This window comes from Puma concolor, chromosome D1 (genome assembly GCF_028749965.1).
Source record: "Puma concolor isolate L17-30 chromosome D1, mPumCon1.1.hap2, whole genome shotgun sequence".
Classification (NCBI taxonomy): Eukaryota; Metazoa; Chordata; class Mammalia; order Carnivora; family Felidae; genus Puma; species Puma concolor.
In genome coordinates, this window is record NC_141676.1 from 66,829,130 (window position 1) to 66,849,950 (window position 20,821).

Genomic DNA, 20,821 nt, shown 5'->3' on the forward strand with positions numbered 1-20,821 from the left:
CGGATGAAACAAAAATGTCTGTGAAGCGATCATTGGTGAACCGGGGTGATAGGAACATGAGGATTCATTGCACTATCCTCTCTACTTTGTAGTCTTTGGAATTTTCCATAATAAAAAGTAAGAGTGGCTCTGGTCCAGGAATACCCAGCGTGGTTAAAAGGGAACATAAAAAAGACAAGGGCACTATGTCTGGTGAAGGTGAAATACAATAGATTTTCCTAGTTCCTCTCCTCTAGAGATTTCCCTCTTCCCTCTCCAGCCAAAGAAATGAGGAAGACTCTCCTCCCCGGTAAATGCAACCAAGGAAAAACCTCAGATTGCAGCCTTAGGGGCTCTGAACAAACAGCCCACCCAGATCACACTATAGTGAAGCCCACAGTTAATGATCTCCATCCCATACTCAGTCTGACAGCTTTTTTGTTTTGTGACAGCTTTATATAACTCACATACTCAATTTGCCCTTTTAAATGTAGCGTACAATTCAAATGATTTTTAGCATATTCACAGAGTTGTACAACCATCACCACTGGGATGGTTTATTAAGATATAATATTAAGTTTTATTAAAATATAACTCACTCGATTCACTCTTTTAAAGTGTACAATTCAGTGGTGTTTAGTATAGTCACAGAGTTGTACAACCACCACCATGATCAATTTTAGAACATTTTATTACCCCAAAGAAAGCCTTAAACCGATTAGCAGTCACTCCATCCATATCCCCCACCCACCTCTAGCCGCAGGCAACTACTAATCTATTTTCTGTCTTTATAGATTTGCCTATTTTGGATATTTCATATAAATGAAATCATACACTATGTGGTCTTTTGTGAGTGGTCCTTCACTTACCATGTCAAGGTCTCGACAGATTTTTTTTTTTTTTATCACTCCCTCTCCTTGCCCCCAACCTTAATGAGACCACACACCCAAGGATCACATTCAGAGTGATATCTTGGAAAAGTCTCTGATGAAGATACAGACCACAGAAAATACAAAAAAGCAACTGGAAGGAAACACATACTATATGAGGCAGGGAACAACGTGGGAGGGACCTACCATTAATATTCTCACAAAAATGATATAAAATTGCAGCCATGAAATGAAAATAGGATGCTATATAAAGGAAACACCAAGAGGACAAAAAAGAGCTCTTGGAAATTGACAACTTAATAGCAGAAATAAAAAAAAAAATTCGATAAAAGGATTGAAAGATTAAGTTCACAAAATCTTCTGGAGAGGAGAATCACAAGGCAAAGGTATGGAAAACAGGAGAAGCTAAGAATATTCTAGAGGTTCAGTACAGGAGGTCCAATATCTGACTAAGAGAAATTCCCAACAAAGAACAGAAAAAAAAAAAAAAAAAGAAGAAAAATTATAACAACATAATTCAATAAAACTTTGAAGAACTAAGGGGTGCAGGTTGCCAAATTCAAAGGGCCCAGCACAGAAAACACAGTGTGAAATTTCAGAAAACTACAGACATAAGATTGTAAAAGCCATCAGTAAGAAGAAAAGCAAACAAACAGGCTATATACAAAGAATAAGAAATTCAAATGCTTCCAACTTCTCAGCATCATCAATAAAAACAAGTCAATGAAGCAATACTCTCCAAATTCTGAAGAAAAATGATTTCCAACCAAACTATCAACTGTGAGAATAGAACAAAAGTATTTTCAGATATACGAGATCTCAGAAATTCACATTCCATTTACCTAAGAAGTTCCTGAAGGATGTCCTTCACCAAGGACTGAGTAGAGGCAGTCAGCACAGAACCCCAAAATGACTACCACATGAAGAAGCCAACCAGAGTAGAAGTAAAACTCAAGGGACAGACATTGAAGATGGCCATCATCAAATTTCCCACTGCCATTAAGCCCTCTTTGGAATTGCTGATCTAAATATTTTTAATATTTGATTATAAAATTTTCAAACATGCCGAAAAGTAAGCCCATGATACTCATCACTGACTTCATATATGAACACTTTGGCCTTTTTCTATTTTTTCTTTGTTTAAATGTTTTAAAACAAATTCCACATCATATCATTTCATCTCTATATACTTCAGAACTCACCTCTACATTACCCATTCTCTAACATCACAGTACTATTATCATACTTAGAAAAATTAACAGTGACCCCCTGGTATCAGTCCATAATAAAATTTCCCCAACATTTCAACAATGCTTTTTTACAATTAGACCGTTATGGGCTGAATCATGTCACCCCTGACCCCCAAATTTATATGTTGAAGCCCTAAGTGTCAGTACCTCAGAATGTGACTGTAACTGGGCCTTTAAAGAGGTAACTTTGTTAAAATGAGGCCTTTAGGGTGGTCCCTCAACCAATATGACTGATGTTCTTATAAGAAAAAAAAAAAAAAACAGATTAGGACATATAGAGAGACACTGGGGCCATGTGTGTGCAGAGGGATAACTATGTGAAAAGGGAGGAAGAGGGTAACATCTCTAAGCCAAAGAGAGAGGCCTCAGGGGAAAATCAGGCTGCCAGCACCTTAATCATTGCCTCCAGCAATGTGAAAAAAAATAAATTTCTGTTGTTTAAGCTACGCAGTATGTGGTATTTTGTTATGGCAGCTGTAGCAAACTAATACATAGACTATCTGAATCAAAAAAAAAAGATTCATTTATTACATTGATTATAATTTTTAAGTCACATTATTATTTTTTCATGCCATTGACTTGTTGCAAATGTCGAATCAGTTGTCCAGCACTCTGCATTTATCTATTTGCTTCCTTAGAGTATAACTTACTTTTTTCCATCTTTCTGATAAATCAAAGTTAGCTTTAGAGGGTTGATTAGATTTAGGGGTCATTTTTTTTTTTTTAACGTTTTTATTTATTTTTGAGACAGAGAGTGACAGAGCATGAAGGGGGGAGGGGCAGAGAGAGAAGGAGACACAGAATCGGAAGCAGGCTCCAGGCTCTGAGCCATCAGCCCAGAGCCCGACGCGGGGCTCGAACTCACGGACCGCGAGATCCTGACCTGAGCCGAAGTCAGACACTTAACCAACTGCGCCACCCAGGCGCCCCTAGGGGTCAATTTTTAGGTAAGAAAATTCCATAGGTGGTACTGCATATTCTCTTTTTAACCAGGCAAAGAACGATGGGTAAAAGAGTTGGTCCCAACTCTTTGCTGATTCCATTTGCCTTGACCTTGTGCTAGTGAAGTGCCTGCTCATCTCCTCTATGCTGTCCATGTGGGTTAGCTGATGGCATTCACTTCATCCCACAGACGAGTTTTGCTGTGACCTAATCCCTAGAGCTGGAGGTAGGTCACAGAGAAATAAGAGATAGAAAAGATAGAATAGTCCACTCTGTGACCATATCCTACTAGATGTCCAGTGCCTGACCCACAGTATAGCCTCATCAGATGTCCTGATAATGGTGGGCTTTAAATTTCCTAGGATCCACTTATAATCTTGCCCACCAACTTCCCCATCAGGACCTTCTGTAACCCCTAGGAAAGCTAAAGTCAAACTATGAACCCAAATCAGCTCATTTTTAGACCTAATAGTGGCACTATTGCCCTTTTCTTACAAAGCTTGCTAGATTTGTACTTGCTCCTTGTTTTAAAAAACTATCCAATATATACAGTTTAGTAAAACAAACATGTGTGGTTAAACCATTTTAAAAGTAAGGGAATGATCAACACAAAAGTCAAGATAACCACTGCCTGTGGTGAAGAGAAAAGGGGACATGATTTGGGGGCAGAAGGTATACAAGCAGCCACTAAGGTCAATAACATTCAATTTTATAAGCTGAATGATGGATGTACGATTTTCATTTTATTGTTCTTATTTGAGCTGTAAATGCATATTTGGAACACTTTTTGGTATATAGGATATGTTCCATATTAATTTTTTGTGAGCAGTCCACTGTGGCTAGAACACAGAGGTTTGAGAGTAAATGGAGAAAAGACTGGAAATGGGGTTTTACTGTGAAGGCAAATGGCAGCCTCAGTGCTGCTCTCTTGGGAGTCAGGGGACATTTACACCCAAGATCAATTAAATGGCCTTCTCATGATCTATCCATCAAGAATGACAGGAAAACCCCTTTTTTTTCTTCCTACTAAATTACCAAGCAATGAAGTATCTGACGTTGTGAGCATCTCACTGGGAAACATAATAATATGGTTTTGATGTATTTTTCCAGTGAAAGAAGATACAGCTTGCCCTAGGGAACACATTCGCCTCAACTTCTTAAATGACACAAGGCTGGGAGGGATGTAGAACAAATGTTTTAGATGACAGAATTGGGATATATCTTGGTGAGCTGGAGTGACAGGTCAAACCTAGCGCACTTTAGAACAACATCTACCACTTACTGAGAACATATGATATGCCACAAGCTTTACATAATTTATCCCCCGGAAGCAAGTTGCCTGAGATCACAGAACAAGTCAATAGCAGAGTCATCATTTGAACCTAGACTTTCAGATTCAAATTCTAATCTCAAGTGAGATTTCTTTAACTACTAGAAATTAACTCTTAAAGAAGTGAGTCTTCTCTACTTCAGTCTGTCACCCTCAGAGAACTGCCACCCAACCCCCACCCCCTTGGGCATGTAAGGGTATAAGCACTTCAGAAAAATGATTAGATCAGACTGACTTCATTCATTGATGTAACATTTGGGGACCCTCTGACAGCTGCCAGGAAACCTCTATCTATCTGCCCTGAAAAGCAAGCCTGTCATCAAGGGTCATCTGTAAGAGGATTCTCTCTGCTACCCATTCCCAGCTGGGCTATGTCTGCTCCCCCATCTGTATTTAAGAGTTTCTAACACTCAAGCTCTGTAGTTGTAGACAGAGGGCTCCTATCACAAAGACTGCTGAGCAAGACCCCTTAGCCAGCCTGTTCTCCACCTTCAATTTTCTCTCATCCTCAGAGCCACTGTGACTTGATGGGTGTGGGTAGCCGAGAGAACAGCATAACCACCTCCAGCTCACAGTCATATCCAATGAGCAATCCCGAAAGACAGCCAGAGAATTTTAATGAAAACCAGAAAAGTCTTGGCCACTATGTCCAACTGCAGTTCAGGCCCAATAGCCCCTCCCCCTTCAGCTAAGAATCCCTGAACCAGTTTCACCCCCAAGAGCAGGGAGGAAAATCCATTGAGCATTCAGCAACATATTCCAAGGTAGCCGCTTTCCAGGGTCATTTAGGTGAGAGGCAAGGCACATGCTGATTGCAGGAGGACCCAGGGACCCTGAGGAGCACAGGGTACAGCAGCAGCAGATCTGAGCCAAAAGATTATGAAACAGTCTATTTAAAAAAATAAAAAAAGCTTTTCCTTCTGCCAAAGCTGTCTGAACACAGCTGCATACAAGGCTAGTGAGGAATCTTAACAAGCTTAAAGGGACCGTATTTCAGATACTCAAGAACCAAAGGTGGAAGAAATGAGTATTTTGAGCACTTACTACGTGTCAGGCACTCTGATCTCATTCGACCTTCACTATGAGGTGGGAATTATAAACTGCATGTGACAGATAAAAACACTGACTGAGAGGCTAGATAAGTTGTCCCAGGCACATAGCTGGCAAAGGGAGAACCAAGGCCCAAAGTTCAATATGGGTGAGGCTCATCTGGAACAAACTCAAAATTCCAACCTGTCCCACCTAATAAAGAGAAAGATCATTTATTGAACATCAGCTATGTGCCTGGAACTAAACTAAGATTTTGCATGTACTGTATCATCTGATCCTCACAATGACCAGATAAGATAGGGAGTCATTATTATCCCCATTTTATTTATTTATTTTTTTAGTGTTTTATTTATTTTTGAGACAGAGAGAGACAGAGCATGAGCGGGGGAGGGGCAGAGAGAGAGAGGGAGACACAGAATCCAAAGCAGGCTCCAGGCTCTGAGCTGTCAGCTCAGAGCCCGACTCAGGGCTCAAACCCACAAACCGCAAGATCATGACCTGAGTCGAAGCTGGACACTTAACCAACTGAGCCACCCAGGTGCCCCAATCCCCATTTTAGACGAGAAGCTAATGCAAGATGTTAAGTAACTCAGCCAAGGTCATGATGTGAATCTAGGGATGTGAATCTAGGTCTAACTAATTCTAGAGCCTCATGTTAAAATACTCACTCTTACCAACCTACCGGAGAAACCAACCAAACATGTTGCATAAAGACTTCAGCCCTCCTTCCCAGCAGGTTATCCATGTTACAGGGTTACCTTTCAATTCCTCTAGCACTCCTCGGTGGGGGCACAGAATCACTGCCTCTGGGAAGGCTGACAGTGATATCTGCACCTTCCCATGGACTGGGAGCTCTGTTGGCACTGCATGTGTGAAGAAGACGGCTCCCAGCATGATTCGGAGAGGCCTGTGAGTAGAGAAGCTGACAGCTCCTTTTTGCAGGCTCCGCAGCACAGGCCCACCCACCTCACAGCAACTCCTTCCCCCCCCCCCCTCGCCCCAGCTCACAGGCCTATTTGGTATTCTTAACAGTAGACCATGTGCCTCCTCTCAGAGCAACTGTGATTTCCCAAAGGAGACAACTGTCTAGACAGAGCATCCCAATCCATCTTGACAAGAGATGGGCCACACACTGTCAGGTTTGATCATTTAGGTTTCTGGGGTGGAATGTTCAGCACCCCAGTGAAGCCTCTGGGCCTGGCACTTCTGGGTTATCAGACTGAGTGTCATGCAGCACAACTGCGGATAACCAGAGTTAGTACTTCACAGCCTGGCAAGTGTAACCTGAGGGGAGTCGCAGGCATCTTATGGGTCATGCACTCCCAGGCACACCACAGAAACAGTTCTGTAAATCAGGTTCAAACTTGATAGAATGCTTCCACACATCGCAATTAAGCACCAGGCTTTGTGGGAGACTGAACACCTAATATGTGCCAGGTACCATGGCAGGTACATCCATGGCCAATATCTTAATTAATATTCACAACATTCTGTGAGGTAGATAGGATTGCTTTTTTTTTTTTTTTTTTTGGATAAGATTGCTTTTATACAGATAAGGCAACTGAAACCCAGAAAGGTAACATGATTTGCCCCAAATCTCACAGGAAGTGGCAACTTCAGAATCAAATCCATTCTTTTTTTTTTTAATTTGTAAATGTTTATTATTTATTTTTTGAGAGAAAGAGACAGAGCACAAGCAAGGGAGGGGCAGAGAGAGAGGGAGACACAGAATCAGAGGCAGTCTCCAGGCTCTGAGCTGTCAGCACAGAGCCTGATGTGGGGGTCGAACTCACAAACTGCAAGACAATGACCTGAGACAAAGTCAGATGTTAAACCTACTGAGCCATCCAGGCACCCCAAATCCTTTCTTAATATGACTCCAACACCCTTACATCCAGTCAATCATGAGGCTACTTATTTATCCTGCAGATATTTATTGAGTACCTTCTAAGGGCAGCAACTATGCCACTTGTAGAAGCTGTGGCTGCTAACACGACATCCTATGTCCAGTCACTGAAGAACTTATGTTCTCAAGAGAAGCAGTACAGATCTGAAAGGCAGGTACAAACTAATGAGATTAGGGCCTCTGATGAGTGATCAGAGCAGGCCTCTCTGAGGAAGTGGTATCTGAGCTGAAACCTGAAAAATGAAAATGAGCCAGCTATTTGCAAAGCTCGGCAAAGGGCACAGGCAGAAGTACCAAGAAGTGCAAAGGCTGGCTGCAGGAAAAGGCTTGGCATGTCTAGAGAACATAAAGGCCACCAGGGACCAATGCTGAACGAATAACAGGGAAGAAAGAATGTTTCAGATGACGCAGGGCCTGTTGACCACAGAAAAGAGTCTGGATTTTGTTGTAAGGGCAATGAGAAGCCAAAGAAGAGTTTTGACTGGGGGGGGGGGGGGGGGGGGGGAGGGGGGGAGCAGTGGCACGATCTGATTTGTGCTTTAAAGAGATAATTCTGTTTGCTTTGTGCAAGGACGGGTCAAGAGTTAGGAATCAGGGGAGAGGGACGCCTGGGTGGCTCAGTTGGTTAAGGAGCCAACTTCACTTCAGGTCATGATCTTGTCGTTCGTGGGTTCGAGCCCCACATCAGGCTCCGTGCTGACAGCTTGGAGGCTGGAGCCTGCTTCAGATTCTCTGTCTCCCTCTCTCTTCTGTTCCTCCCCCACTCGCACTCTGTCTCTCTCTCTCTCTCTCTCTCTCTCTCTCTCTCTGAAAAATAAATAAAACACTAAAAAATTAAAGAAAAAGGAATGAGGGTAGAAATGATGTGGCTTAGACTAGGGTGATGGTAGTAGAGATGGATTTTATATTTGGAGATAGGATTGAAAAGAGTAGCTGATGGACTATATGAAATAGTGAAGGGAGCAAACTCCTAGGTACCTAGCTTGGCCAACTGGGTGGATGGTGGTACCATATATAATGAGAAAGACTGAAGGAAAAGCAAAATGCTCATGAGATAGCCATGGTTTTTATTCTCTGTCACACCAAGAAGAAAAAAAAGAGTATACCCAGTTGTGTTTGTTCTGGGGAAGCTGTAAATGAAAGGCTTGAAGCTGCTCAACCTGGTGAGGAGGTATTGGGAATGAAAACGGAGAGTAAACAGCAAGAATCTGAAAGGCTGCCTTAGGAAATAGGGGTTCTGCTTACTTCACGTGGCTATCCACTACCACGCTGGGACCCATGGGCAGAAGGCACACGTAGGGGAAGCTCAGTTGGACGTTGGATGGAGAAGGACAGTCTCATGGTGAGAGTTATGGAAAGGGGAATGAGCTGCCTCAGAGTGATGATGACTTCCCTGTCAATGGAAGCGTTAAAGAATAAACCAATGACTTCTTGGCTAGATGGTTAGAGAGAAAATTCAATAATTGGGTGGGCAAATCCTTCTAAGCCCTAGAATTCTGTGGTTTTAAGATAAAATCGTTATTAATCTGCCCTTTAGGACTGGAGCTTCCCCGACCAGGAAGAAGTTCCTTAGTATGTCCTACCTTTTAGAAGGCAAATGAGAAGAATATTAGTTGATTTCAGCCACTAAAAAGAGACTCCTAGTTTACTTCTAAGTATCCTACAAGATGCTGAAAGGCTTTCCATGTAGTTCTGTAAAAGGCACAAGTTATGAATCAGATATCCCAGATATGCAATTTATTAGCTCTGTGACCTGTGGCAAGTTATTTAAGTCCTCTGAGTCTCAGTTTCTCTCTTTGAAAAGTTGGAAGACTAATGCCTAGTTCAGGATGTTCGCTGTGAGGACCAAAGTCCAGTACTGACCCATCACAGCAAGTAATAACGATAACCAACATTTATCGAGTCATTGCTATCTCCTAGCATATGCTCTGTGCTCTCTGTGCATTGTTTTGCATCTAATCTTTACAACATTCCAGAAGGCAGATATTATTATTATCCTTATTTTAAAGAGTAAAGAGGGGCGCCTGGGTGGCTCAGTCGGTTAAGCGTCCGACTTCAGCTCAGGTCATGATCTCACGGTCTGTGAGTTCGAGCCCCAAGTCAGGCTCTGTGCTGACAGCTCAGAGCCTGGTGCCCGTTTCAGATTCTGTGTCTCCCTCTCTCTCTGCCCCTCCCCTGTTCATGCTCTGTCTCTCTCTGTCTCAAAAATAAATAAACGTTAAAAAAAAATTTTAAAAAAATAAAGAGTAAAGAGTTCTAGAGATAAAATAATTTACCCAACAGTCAGATAAGTAGTAATTGCTCAAATTAGGAAGAAACAAGCAAACTTCAACAAAAATGAAAAGAAAAAGAAAGGATATGTATTTCAATAGATGTTTAGATATTTAAAAAATGTAATAATCTACTGTGGAATTTAATTCACTTACTAGACATTTAGTAAATACTTATTCAACATATAAACAAATAACTGAATGATTAAATGATCCCAGAAAACATATATTGAGTTATTAGCAGGCACAGCATTAAAAAACTAGGGTTACACAGAATTTACATTAATTTAATTGAGAGGTTGCTGTGAAAACCACAATCTTCAAATCACAGATAAATTCTAAGATATTAATCCATACTCCATGGAAAAAGGTCCTAAGAAATGCCATTCTCAGACCAAAAGAAGCCAGAATTAGTTGTTCTTTCTTTGGGAAGTCCAACTGTAGATGAAAATTAAGACCACGCAAATAGAAGCCAATGGAGGAGATAGTCTCAAAGGTAAGATGAATAAAACTTCAATAGGAAGCAGAAATCTAAGAGAACAAGGCTTTTAAAAAGGCTGACTTAACACCTAGGAATTTGCTTATGAACTTCACTAGAATTGTGGGGAAAGAAACCAAGTCTCAAAGAGCATTTGGATGAAAGGACTAAAGAGGAAGAGGAGGTGGCAGGGGGAGCTGGGTGGCTCAGTCAGTTAAGCATCTGACTCTTGTTTTCAGCTCAAGTCATGATCTCATGGTTTGTGAGTTCAAGCCCCACATCTGGCTCTTCACCGACAGTGGGGAGCCTGCTTGGGATTCTCTCTCTCCCTTTCTTTCTGCCCCTCCCTCCACTCACTCTCTTTGTCTCTCTCTCAAAATAAATAAATAAACTTAAAAAAAGAAAAGAGGAGGGGCGCCTGGGTGGCGCAGTCGGTTAAGCGTCCGACTTCAGCCAGGTCACGATCTCACGGTCCGTGAGTTCGAGCCCCGCGTCGGGCTCTGTGCTGCCGGCTCAGAGCCTGGAGCCTGTTTCCGATTCTGTGTCTCCCTCTCTCTCTGCCCCTCCCCCGTTCATGCTCTGTCTCTCTCCGTCTCAAAAATAAATAAACGTTAAAAAAAAAAAAAAAACTTTAAAAAAAAAAAGAAAAGAGGAAGAGGAGTCAATCTTTTAAGAAGTTTGGTGATGAGGCACCTGGGTGGCTCAGTGGGCTCAGCATTCTACTCTTGGTTTCAGCTCAGGTCATGATCTCACGGTTTCATGAGTTCAAGTCCACGTCAGGCTCTGCACTAGCAGCATGGAGCTTGTTTGGGATTCTCTCTCTCTCTCTCTCTCTCTCTCTCTCTCTCTCCCCCCCTTCCTCCCCCACTCATGCTGCCTCTGTTCTCTCAAATAAATAAGCTTTAAAAATTAAAAAAAAAAAAAAAGTTTGGTGATAAAAAGGAGAGAGAATAGCAGCCTGGTGAGGAGAAGCAGAAGAACTACTGCTAAGTATAGAAGGTGAGGGGCAGGAACCAAAGGAAAGGAGAAGCTGAAAAGTGATGATACATGGAAGAGAGGCAAGGAAGAAAAAGAAGGACCAAACCCAGGGAAGTCCAGAGGGGTGGGATGGAATGCACAGGACGGCTACCCTTGGCAAAGGAGAGGTCACCTTCTGTTCTGAGATAGGAATGAAGGAGGAAAGATTACCACAAATGGACACTGTGAAAGTTACTCTGCCTTTTTTTTTTTTCTTTAAGAGAGAGAGAAAGAAAGAGACCGTGTGTAGGGGAGAGGGGCAGAGGAGAGGAGGGAGAGAGAGAGGGGATCTTAAGCAGGCTCCACACTGAGTGTGGCCTGTCACAGGGCTCGATCCTATGACCCTGGGATCATGACCTGAGCTGAAATCAAGAGTCAGACACTCAACTGACTGAGCTAACCAGGTTCCCCATGTGAATCAAGTTACTCTGAATCAAGATGGATGGATCCTGAGACTGATCAAGTTAGGGAACACCATTTTAAGCTTCAAATGATATTGATTTCCTTGGGCCACTCATAAATTACTTGGTATGGAAAAAGACAACCATTATTTGGATATAAGTTTCACACAGTTAAAAATCAGACTTATTGAGATGTGTTTATTATATCTTATGTCTGTTTTCTAATCTGGGTGCTGGGTACACTGGTGTGTTCAGTTTGAAAATCTCATTAAGCTATTACACTTATATGTGCACTTCTCTCTATGTACATTATATAACAATAAAAAGTTTTCATAAACTAGTTATTAACTTAGAATCACCACTCCTGAAGCATCAGGCTCTGCACTGGGCATGGAGCCTGCTTAAGATTCACTCTTTCCCTCTGCCCCACTCCCCTGCTTGCACTCTTACTCTCTCACTCTCCCTCAAAAAAAAAAAATAAATAAATCACCATTCCTATACTCTGTCAGTTTTTAAAAGAGTAACTTAACCGCAAGAAAATTGCATATTCCTTCAGACGGGCAACATTCCTTGCAATGTTTTTAGATTCACCACAGTACTAAATGCAAGACTACATGAAGAGTAGGTATCTAATAAATATATCTTGATATATTGGAAGAACTTCAGCACCAAATGTTCAGACTTAGTGCACATCTATCTACAGAAAATGGCATCTTTATGATTGCAAAATCTGGCAGACCCTACTTATCCAAGTGACTGTACTGAGCATTGCCAATAATGGGATAAATTAACATTTTGGGCTTTTCCTTGTAAAGCAATGGGAGGTATACAACATCAGCTATTTAGAATTCTTGCCAGAAATATTTAACCTCCATTTAATCATGAAGAAATAACTGGACAAATTAAATTGTAAGATATTTTTAAGAATCTTAAAAATATCAATTTCACAAAATACAAAAAAATAAGAAGAAAATCACAGATTAAAAGACTAAAAAACAGAGAGAGACTAAAGATACATAACAACTAAATTTAATGTGTAATCTTTGATTGGACCTTTGAAAACAAATCGACAATTAAATTATTAACATTATTATTATTTGGACAATAGGGGTACAACAGATTACAAAAGAGGCTGCAATTGTTCACTCCCCTGTATCTATGCCTCTGAGTAATACGACTTTGCAGTTCCTCCTGTCAAGAACTTCTGGTTTGGGGCGCCTGGGTGGCTCAGTCGGTTGAGCGTCTGACTTCGGCTCAGGTCATGATCTCACAGTTCCTGAGTTTGAGCCCCACGTCAGGCTCTGTGCTGACAGCTCAGAGCCTGGAGCCTGCTTTGGATTCTGTGTCTCCCTCTCTCTGCTCCTTCCTTGCTCACACTCTGTCTTTCAAAAATAAATAAAGATTAAAAAAAAAATTTTTTTTTTAATTAAAAAAAAAAAAAAGAACTTGTGGTTTGCTTTGGTCAAAAGACCGCAACAAAAGTTATGCCATACTAGCTCCAAGCCTAGGCCTCAAAACATTTTGCACACTCCCACTTTTTCTTGGAATCTGCCTACATGCCATGGAAGCAAGTGTGGACTATCCTGCTGGAGGATGAGAGGCCCTCTAGGGCAGAGACAAGCCATCCAAACTGAGGCCAGCTTAGAGCAGCCAGCCCCTAGTGGATCCAGCAGCTGACTGCAGATATTGAAGAGGCCCCACCAAAGATCAGCTGAGCCTGATCCCCATTACAAGAACCAACCAGTTGACCTACAGAATCACAAGCATTAACAAATGGTGGTTGTTTCAAACCACAAAGTTTTGGCACCGTTTGTTACCCAGCAAAAAAGCAACTGATTGAAGGCGAGATTTAAATATAGACTGCGTGTTAGACAACATTATGGAATCGATGTTAAGTTTCCAGGGCATGATAATGCTATTGTGGTTATGGAGAAGAAGGTCCTTACACTTTGGAGAGAAATAGGAAGGTATTTAGAAACAAAGTATCATGATGTCTTGCCTCCCAACCCACCCCCCAAAAAATCTAAATCTGCATACAGAAAAAAATAAAGCCTACGTGGCAAAATGTTAACAACTAGTAGATTTAAGAGCTTTTGAATGTTCTTTTCACTAATCTGCTTGTTTGAAATTCTTCAAAATAAAAAGTTAGAAAGAAAAAACACACGCCTATGTCCAGAACATGATAGTGCGGAATGTTTATCGGGTAACACAGCATACTACCACGGAGTGAAAATAAATCCTTCTCATTCTTTAAGCCATCCTCTACCTCCTACCCCTTTTTCTGAAGGTGACCACTAAAGGTGGAAGTAGAGTAGATATAAGCTGCAGTAAACGAGGGATATGCCCTGAGATAGTTAAAAGAATAAATCATTAACGGATAAGAAATGTTTAAAAGTAGGTATTAATGGCAAGCAATTGCTAAGTGAGGTTTCTCCCTGACATAATCAGAAAAAACTTCTGGCGGGTTGGCTGAAGCTTGAAAAGAAAAAAAGCTTTGGCAGGAAAACATGGGCAGGTCTTTGAATTATTTTCTGTTAGAAAACAAATATTCATGTGTTTCTCTATTTTAAGGGATTTCTCAAACGCCCACAAATGAGAAGACAATCTTGCATTACATCTCTTCCCCCTGCAAAATCCCTCAAGATTCTTACCAAGAGAGCCTAAATCTGTCTTTTCACAACCTAATGAAATCCTTCTTTATTTAATTTGGATCTTCCTCCAAGTGACGTGCAGCAATTATTAATGCTGTGTATTGACTTATACATACCAACCCAGGGGCCCAGGTTCAAAGGATATAGCTTCCTTAGATGAAATCTAAGAACCTTGCCATATAGAGAAACTCCGCTTACAATGAATGGATGGCAAACAAAGCCCACAATATTCCTTATGTAAAAAACAATAATTTAGGTAGAGAGGGTTTTTTTTTTTTTAAGAATAACCTCTACAAATCTGTTAAAATGTCTTTGACTTCAAACAAAACAAAACAAACAAACAAACAAAAAACCTCCAATCAAGCAAACCCATGTATTGCCATTGTCAGGTGAGAAAAACATTCAAGTTACATAAGAAGGGAAAGAAAACATCACAAGGTATACTGTACATCTAATGAATAGGTTCTGCCCATCCGTCAGAACTAAAAACTTAATGCAGCGAAGATACTTGTTTTAGGCATCATTTGGTTCAAAGTGAAACCTATGCCAAATTTTTCTTACAGAATCCCTCAATTCTCTAGCATGAACCCCAGGATGCCTCAGACTATAGTTTGAAACTACAATTTTAAATCTAAATGGTTGTGCAAAAAGAAGAGGGTAACACATGCAGACAGAATCTTCCAGTTGCCTCTGCAAACGTCATCAGATTCAGGGAAACCAACCAGGCTCTCACATCTTCAAGGGAAATTTGACGTCCAAACAGAATTCTACTGTGCACATTCTCAAAACTCTTCTGTGACACTGTAAAGACAGCTGCAGAGCAATAGGCTTTCCTGGCCCACATCTGCCTATTAGCATATACATCTGGTGGAAGGATGAGACATCAGCAGACCTGGCATGGGTCTGCTTAGCCAATGAGTTCCCATTTAGTTGTCACAGTCAAGTGGGAATAAAGGGCTCTGAGCGGCTTAAGCACTTGAGCTTGGACTTGAATCCTGCTTCTACTGCTTAATGACTGGGTAACTTTGGGCAAATTTTACTTAATCTCTTCAAGCTGTTTCCTCAAGTTTCCTCAGCTGTAAAATGGGGATGGTAATCTTATCTATTACACTGAGTTATTGTCAGAATTAATGAGGTAATATGTATTATTATTTATGTCAATAAACTTTGAATAATGTTGGCTCTGATTCTTATTCTTTATCATTATTTGGGTGGTTATACTAAATATCTGTTAAGAGCCTTTACAGCTCTAAGATTCTATGAATTAATTAGCTGTGTGACCCACAGTAAGAAATCTGACATCTCTGGGCCTCATGCTCTTTATCTGTTAAATCAAAGGGTATATATAGCTCAGTGATCTCTAAAATCCCCTCCAGCTCAAAAATATTAAATGGTTCTATGATTGATCTTCTATGTTTTCATATGTGTGTCAGTGCCCCTGCCTAAATAAATTGGTACAAAGCAACTGCCAGATAAGCAGTCTTTATCTTTTTTCACGTTAATTCCTTTAATCTCATAACCCACCCATGCATATATAGCATGTGCATAGTATCAGTACCACAGAAAAAAAATAAGCAAGTATGGAGGAAGCCAAGCTTCCGTCCCCTTCCTTTAGGCCGGTTAGTGGCTTCCAAAACACGAGTGTGGGAGGTGCAATGAATGAATGTATTCATTTATACTCCCACTGAAGCACCCCACATACTGAGGGAGGAGTGCTTTCCTGTGCTCCAAAGACACCCACTCTTTGTCTCTTTGTCTTCCACACTGCCATCTTACCTGCCCGCACCAACAACTGGCCTGATGGAGTGCTGGGATCTTGCCATGCTAATTTTACCACAGCAGTGCCTAGAATGTGGTATGTACCTAACTTACTTAATTAAATTCCAGGGCACCTGGGTGGCTCAGTCAGTTAAGTGTCTGACTTTGGCTCAGGTCATGATCTCACGGGAATGAGTTCAAGCCCCATGTAGGGCTCTGTGCTGACAGCTCAGAGCCTGGATCCTGCTTCATATTGTGTCTCCCTCTCTCTCTCTGCCCCTCCACTGCTTGTTCTCTGTCTCTCAAAAATAAAGAAACATTAAAAATATAATAATTAAATTCCTACTTCCCTCAGGACCAAAACTATACATTTGAAAAGTAACTAGGCAGTTTGAGGTGTGGGCCTGAACCTCTAAGGATCCTTTATTAAGGGTCAGCAATCCAACAGTCTCAGGAACTAGTTGTGTTCTTGCTGTGCAGGCGAAGGGGGGGTGTTGGTGTACAGAGGGGGATTATTTTACCCTCTGGCTCTTAGTTTCCTCTTTGATTAAAAAAAAGGGGGAGGTAGCACTGGGAACACTGGCTTGCTCAGTGGTTAGAGCATGCAACTCTTAATCTCCAGGTCATGAGTTTGAGCCCCATGTTAGGTGTAGAGACTACTTTAAAAAATAATAATAATAATTTTTAAAGGGGTGGGGAATGGGTTAGATCAGGAGTTGGTAAATTATGGTTCATGGGCCAAATCCAGCCTATGCCCTTCATCCCCAGTTTAGGATGATCTTTACATTTTTAAATGGTTGTAAAAGCAAACAAAAACAATATGCATCAGAGATGGTATGTGGCCCCCTAAACCAAATACATTCACTTTTTGGCCCTTTACAGAAAAAGTTTGCTGACCCTGGATGAGATTATCTCTAAGGTCCCTTCAAATCCAGAAATTTTTGCATTCTAACTCTACTGGGTTTCCTTGAACAGTCAGATTCTGGCTCTACATACCAAGTATTCCCAAGACTGAAACAATACCTGAGGCACAGCAGGACCTTAATTGTTGTTTGTTTAATTGAATAAATGGATCTGTTGCAGTAACCCTAAGAACCGAATCCTACACCAGGAGGGTAAGTTGGGTCAATGTGGATCAAATGACCACCTAGTAAATGCCCCCAGGATTGACTGGCCACAACAAGGAGAACATGTAGTTCCATTGGCCCTTTGGATAACACCTGTGATGGCCCGGAGCTCGGATAACCCGGATCACAACTCATCTTGTTCCACCAAGTAAAAAATACATTTAGCTATCCCCTGAACAAACCACTTCAAACAAACAAGTTATATAGCTGTCAAGATGTAGCTATCAGAAACACAGATCATCTGATCAGATAATCTTAATAGTGGTGGACCTACGAGAATAAATCCCATCCACAGTAAGGCATATAGGATAATTTAGCTTTCAACATTCTGTTCTTCTTTCCCTTTTGTTGTTCATATATAATAGCAAAACAAGGAATTCAAACATTTATGTCAGGGCAGGAAGCCAAGTAAAGTCTAGAATATATGATCCTATTAACACTAATGGAAGTTGGAGCAAGGTAAAAGAGAAAATAAAGCTCCCTGCTTCCACTCTCAGTACAGATACTTTTCCAAAATAAACAGCCAACAATTATTCTTTTAATGTTCCTTCTCTGTACACCCATAAATCACTCCTAGGCATATACCTTGTGCTGATTTCAAAGGATGGGTTTCTGCTTTTGTGGAGTTTTTTTTTTTAAACCTTCCCTTTGCTCTTTGGAGCTCTCTCTTCTCTTAGCTGACCAGAGAAGTCTGAAGTTCCCCCAACACATGACCAAGAATGAGGTGGATTCCACTTCTCACCCCCACCCCCACCCCCAGGCACTATGCTCCAGACATACTGGCCTGGAAAGTTCAAAAAAAAAAAAAAAAAAAAAAATCCTGTATATCTCAGGGCTCATTTCCAGGCTGTTCATAAACCAGAGGAGCAAAGAATAGTTTAAATTTGGATTCTTTTCCGGACTCATTAAGTAAGCTTTTCCTAATAGCCAGAACAGTCGGAAAGACACTGACCCTCTGCTGACCTCTGCATGAACCTCAAAACAAACAAACCAAAAAACTCTTTACTTCTGAGAGCCTTGTTGTTTTCATGTTTTTCAACCAATAAAAATGGCCTTAACCTTAGCTGGCATCCTTGCTTGAGACACAAGGATCCAGCACTCAGGTTATATTGTCAGAGCTCTGGGACCCTCTCAGGAAAAGTCCTGCAATGGCTGTTCTCTGAGCCCAGGACCAAACAGCCTCATCTACATTTTCTCCAAATCCCATCACTGTAAACCCTGCTCTGGGGACCCAGTCCCGCCCTGAGCCTGCATCAAGCCCTTCTTGGATGTTCCCACTCTTCTCCCTCTGGATGTGATCCAGAGCATCCACTAGGGAGAGAAAAAGCATCACACAGTTAAAAACAATCCCTGGAAGGAGGCTTGGTAACTAATGTACAAAAAAAGCTGACTGCCTCCACCATAGGGTAAATCTGGTATTTACTCACTTTATCTCTAAAAAAGCTTTTGCAGACTATTCATTAATGTTTGCATAAAGAAAAGAGACCCACATGTGCCTTTTGATTGGGATGTTTCTTTTTTTAGAGTTTATTTATTTATTGTGGGGGGAGGGGCAGAGAGAGACAAAGAGAATCCCAAGCAGGCTCCTTGCTCTCAGGGTGTCATCCAGTGTGGGGCTCAAACTCACCAACTGTGAGATCATGACCTGAACCAAAATCAAGAGTCAGATGCTTAATTGCCTGAGCCACCCAGGCACCCCTTGATTGTGAAGTTTAATAGGAAGTTTGCATTGACTCAAATAGGCATTGGAGAACATGTTGGCCTACTTAGTTATAATTAGGTATGTATGCAAAAATTGCATATTAGTACTCAAAATAGACCATTGCTTACTCTTTCAACAGTGCACAGTTATCTTAATCAACACAGTACATCCATTCTCATTCCTCAAAGCAGAATTGACTATTCCCTCTACTTTGGGGGCCTAATGTACCTTGTAAGGACCTTAATAATGGAACTTGTGATCCTTTAGTTAGTCTTTTGTGGGTATGACTGTCTTCCTACACCCCACTGTTTCTATTCCCCAGGCTATAAGTCTCTTGAGGATAAAGAAACTTCCTATTCCTTCTTGAGCCCTCAATGTCAATAGACTGCCTAGCACACAGCAGGTGCTTCATAACACGAGGATGGAAAAGGGGGTGAGGCAGTAAGCATTAAGAAGGCAGAACCTTAATCTTTTATTCCTTGTTGCCTGGCCTATAAATATTTTTGAAATTAATGGATGGACTGAAGAAACAAAAGAACAGCAGTACTAAGGCATGAAAGTACAGAGCTTGGCTGTAATGAATGTCATCTTTCATCAATTCTAAAACATCTTTTCTTATATTTTGACAGGACATTAGGATGCATTTTATAATGAATGGCATCTTTGCATGGTGTCATAGTTTATTTGGAACCTTATTTTCTCTTTCTTTCTCAGTGGTGAATAGGATAGCTGTACACGTTAGAAACAATAGGGTCTCAGGCACCTGGCTGGCTCAGCCAGAAAAGCATGTGATTCTTGATCACAGGGTTGTGACTTTGAGCCCTACACTGGGTGAACAGATTACTTAAAAATAAAATCTTAAAAAGAAAAAGAAATGATGGTGTCACTGACTCAGTGAAATACAATCTTTTGATGTGACTGAGGTAAGAAGGGCTGGAACGATGACTATAAAATTGTACTGAATTTTCCACAAGAGTAGAAACAAAAAGAGAGGCTGGGCCTTTTTAGTAAATAGAGTGGCTTTGGGTCTCACAATGAGTCCCCCTTGAGGAGAAGCGGCCCAAGTGGGGCTCCCACTATGCTAAGTGACCTTACCTTTCTGGGGCACTGATTGGTTCAGGGATGGTCACACGATCCAAACTGAGCCAATCATTACTCTGAAAATTTTTACTTAGAGCCAGTAAGAATGTAGGTCACTTCTCTGCTTTGACAACAGTGAGATTCAAAGTTTAGGAGCATTTGGTGACCATGCTCCCTACCATGTAGGAAGAAAATCAAAGGCAACAGGCAGAATTTTGACATTGAGTACCTGTTTGGCTCAAATTAGCTACATGCTCACCAAACCTAATTCTTTTTCTTCCTGGGCAAACAGGCCATATTTCTCAGCCTCCTTTACCATTAGGTGGAGTCATGTACTCATGTACTGAGTAATAATTGATAGAATGAGGACAGAAGTAATATAAGCCACTTCCAGACCTGGCCCATGAAAACCTCTCACATGAGATCCTTGAATCTACCTCTCCATCTGCAGGTTAAAAGGAGAGAATTCTAACACAGAGGAGAAGGGAACCAAAAAACGGAAGAAGTGTGTCCCTGAAACACAGAAACTGGCTTAACCAGGAGAAACTATGTTGAACTGCTGTCTGAACAAGAAAAACACTTCGTTTGTGTTAAGCACCAAAATTTGGGGGTTGTTAGGGCAGTTACCTACTCTAAAACCTTTCAGCTCCAGCTGTACCCCTCCTTCCAATGGTTTTACGAAATACCTCAGCATTCTTCTCATCAAGTCCCTCTTCGCCCAAGCTAGTTTGAGTTGGGTTTCTTTCATTTACAACCCAAAGAATTCTGAGAAATGTAGCTAAGAAGAATGAATTACAATAATTTGAAATGGCATAAAGATAGTGCTAAGCAACAATCCCCAAGTGTCTGAGGAACACACCTAGAAGATTTCTCAGAACAGAGAAATAATCCCAACACACTTAATGACAACACACAGAAGACTCTTCAGTTTCCCAGGGCTTTCTGGCTCTAAACTCATAAACCACTTACAGTGAGATACTCCCTCCCCAT

The 20,821-nt window shown here is 41.2% G+C and overlaps 1 protein-coding gene across 2 annotated transcripts in view; it reads right to left on the minus strand.

Moving 5' to 3' along the window:
* The window catches only part of RAB30 (RAB30, member RAS oncogene family), an 83,720-nt gene that overhangs the window by 44,858 nt on the left and 18,041 nt on the right, over positions 1-20,821 (minus strand). Inside the window, exon 1 of one of the 2 annotated variants that reach the window (XM_086678445.1) lies at positions 6,200-6,398. The exons of the other annotated variant lie outside the window; for it this stretch is intronic. The gene's annotated coding sequence lies outside the window, so the exon portion shown is untranslated. Of the gene's footprint in view, positions 1-6,199; positions 6,399-20,821 lie in introns of those variants that run through there. 2 annotated transcript variants of the gene reach the window in all.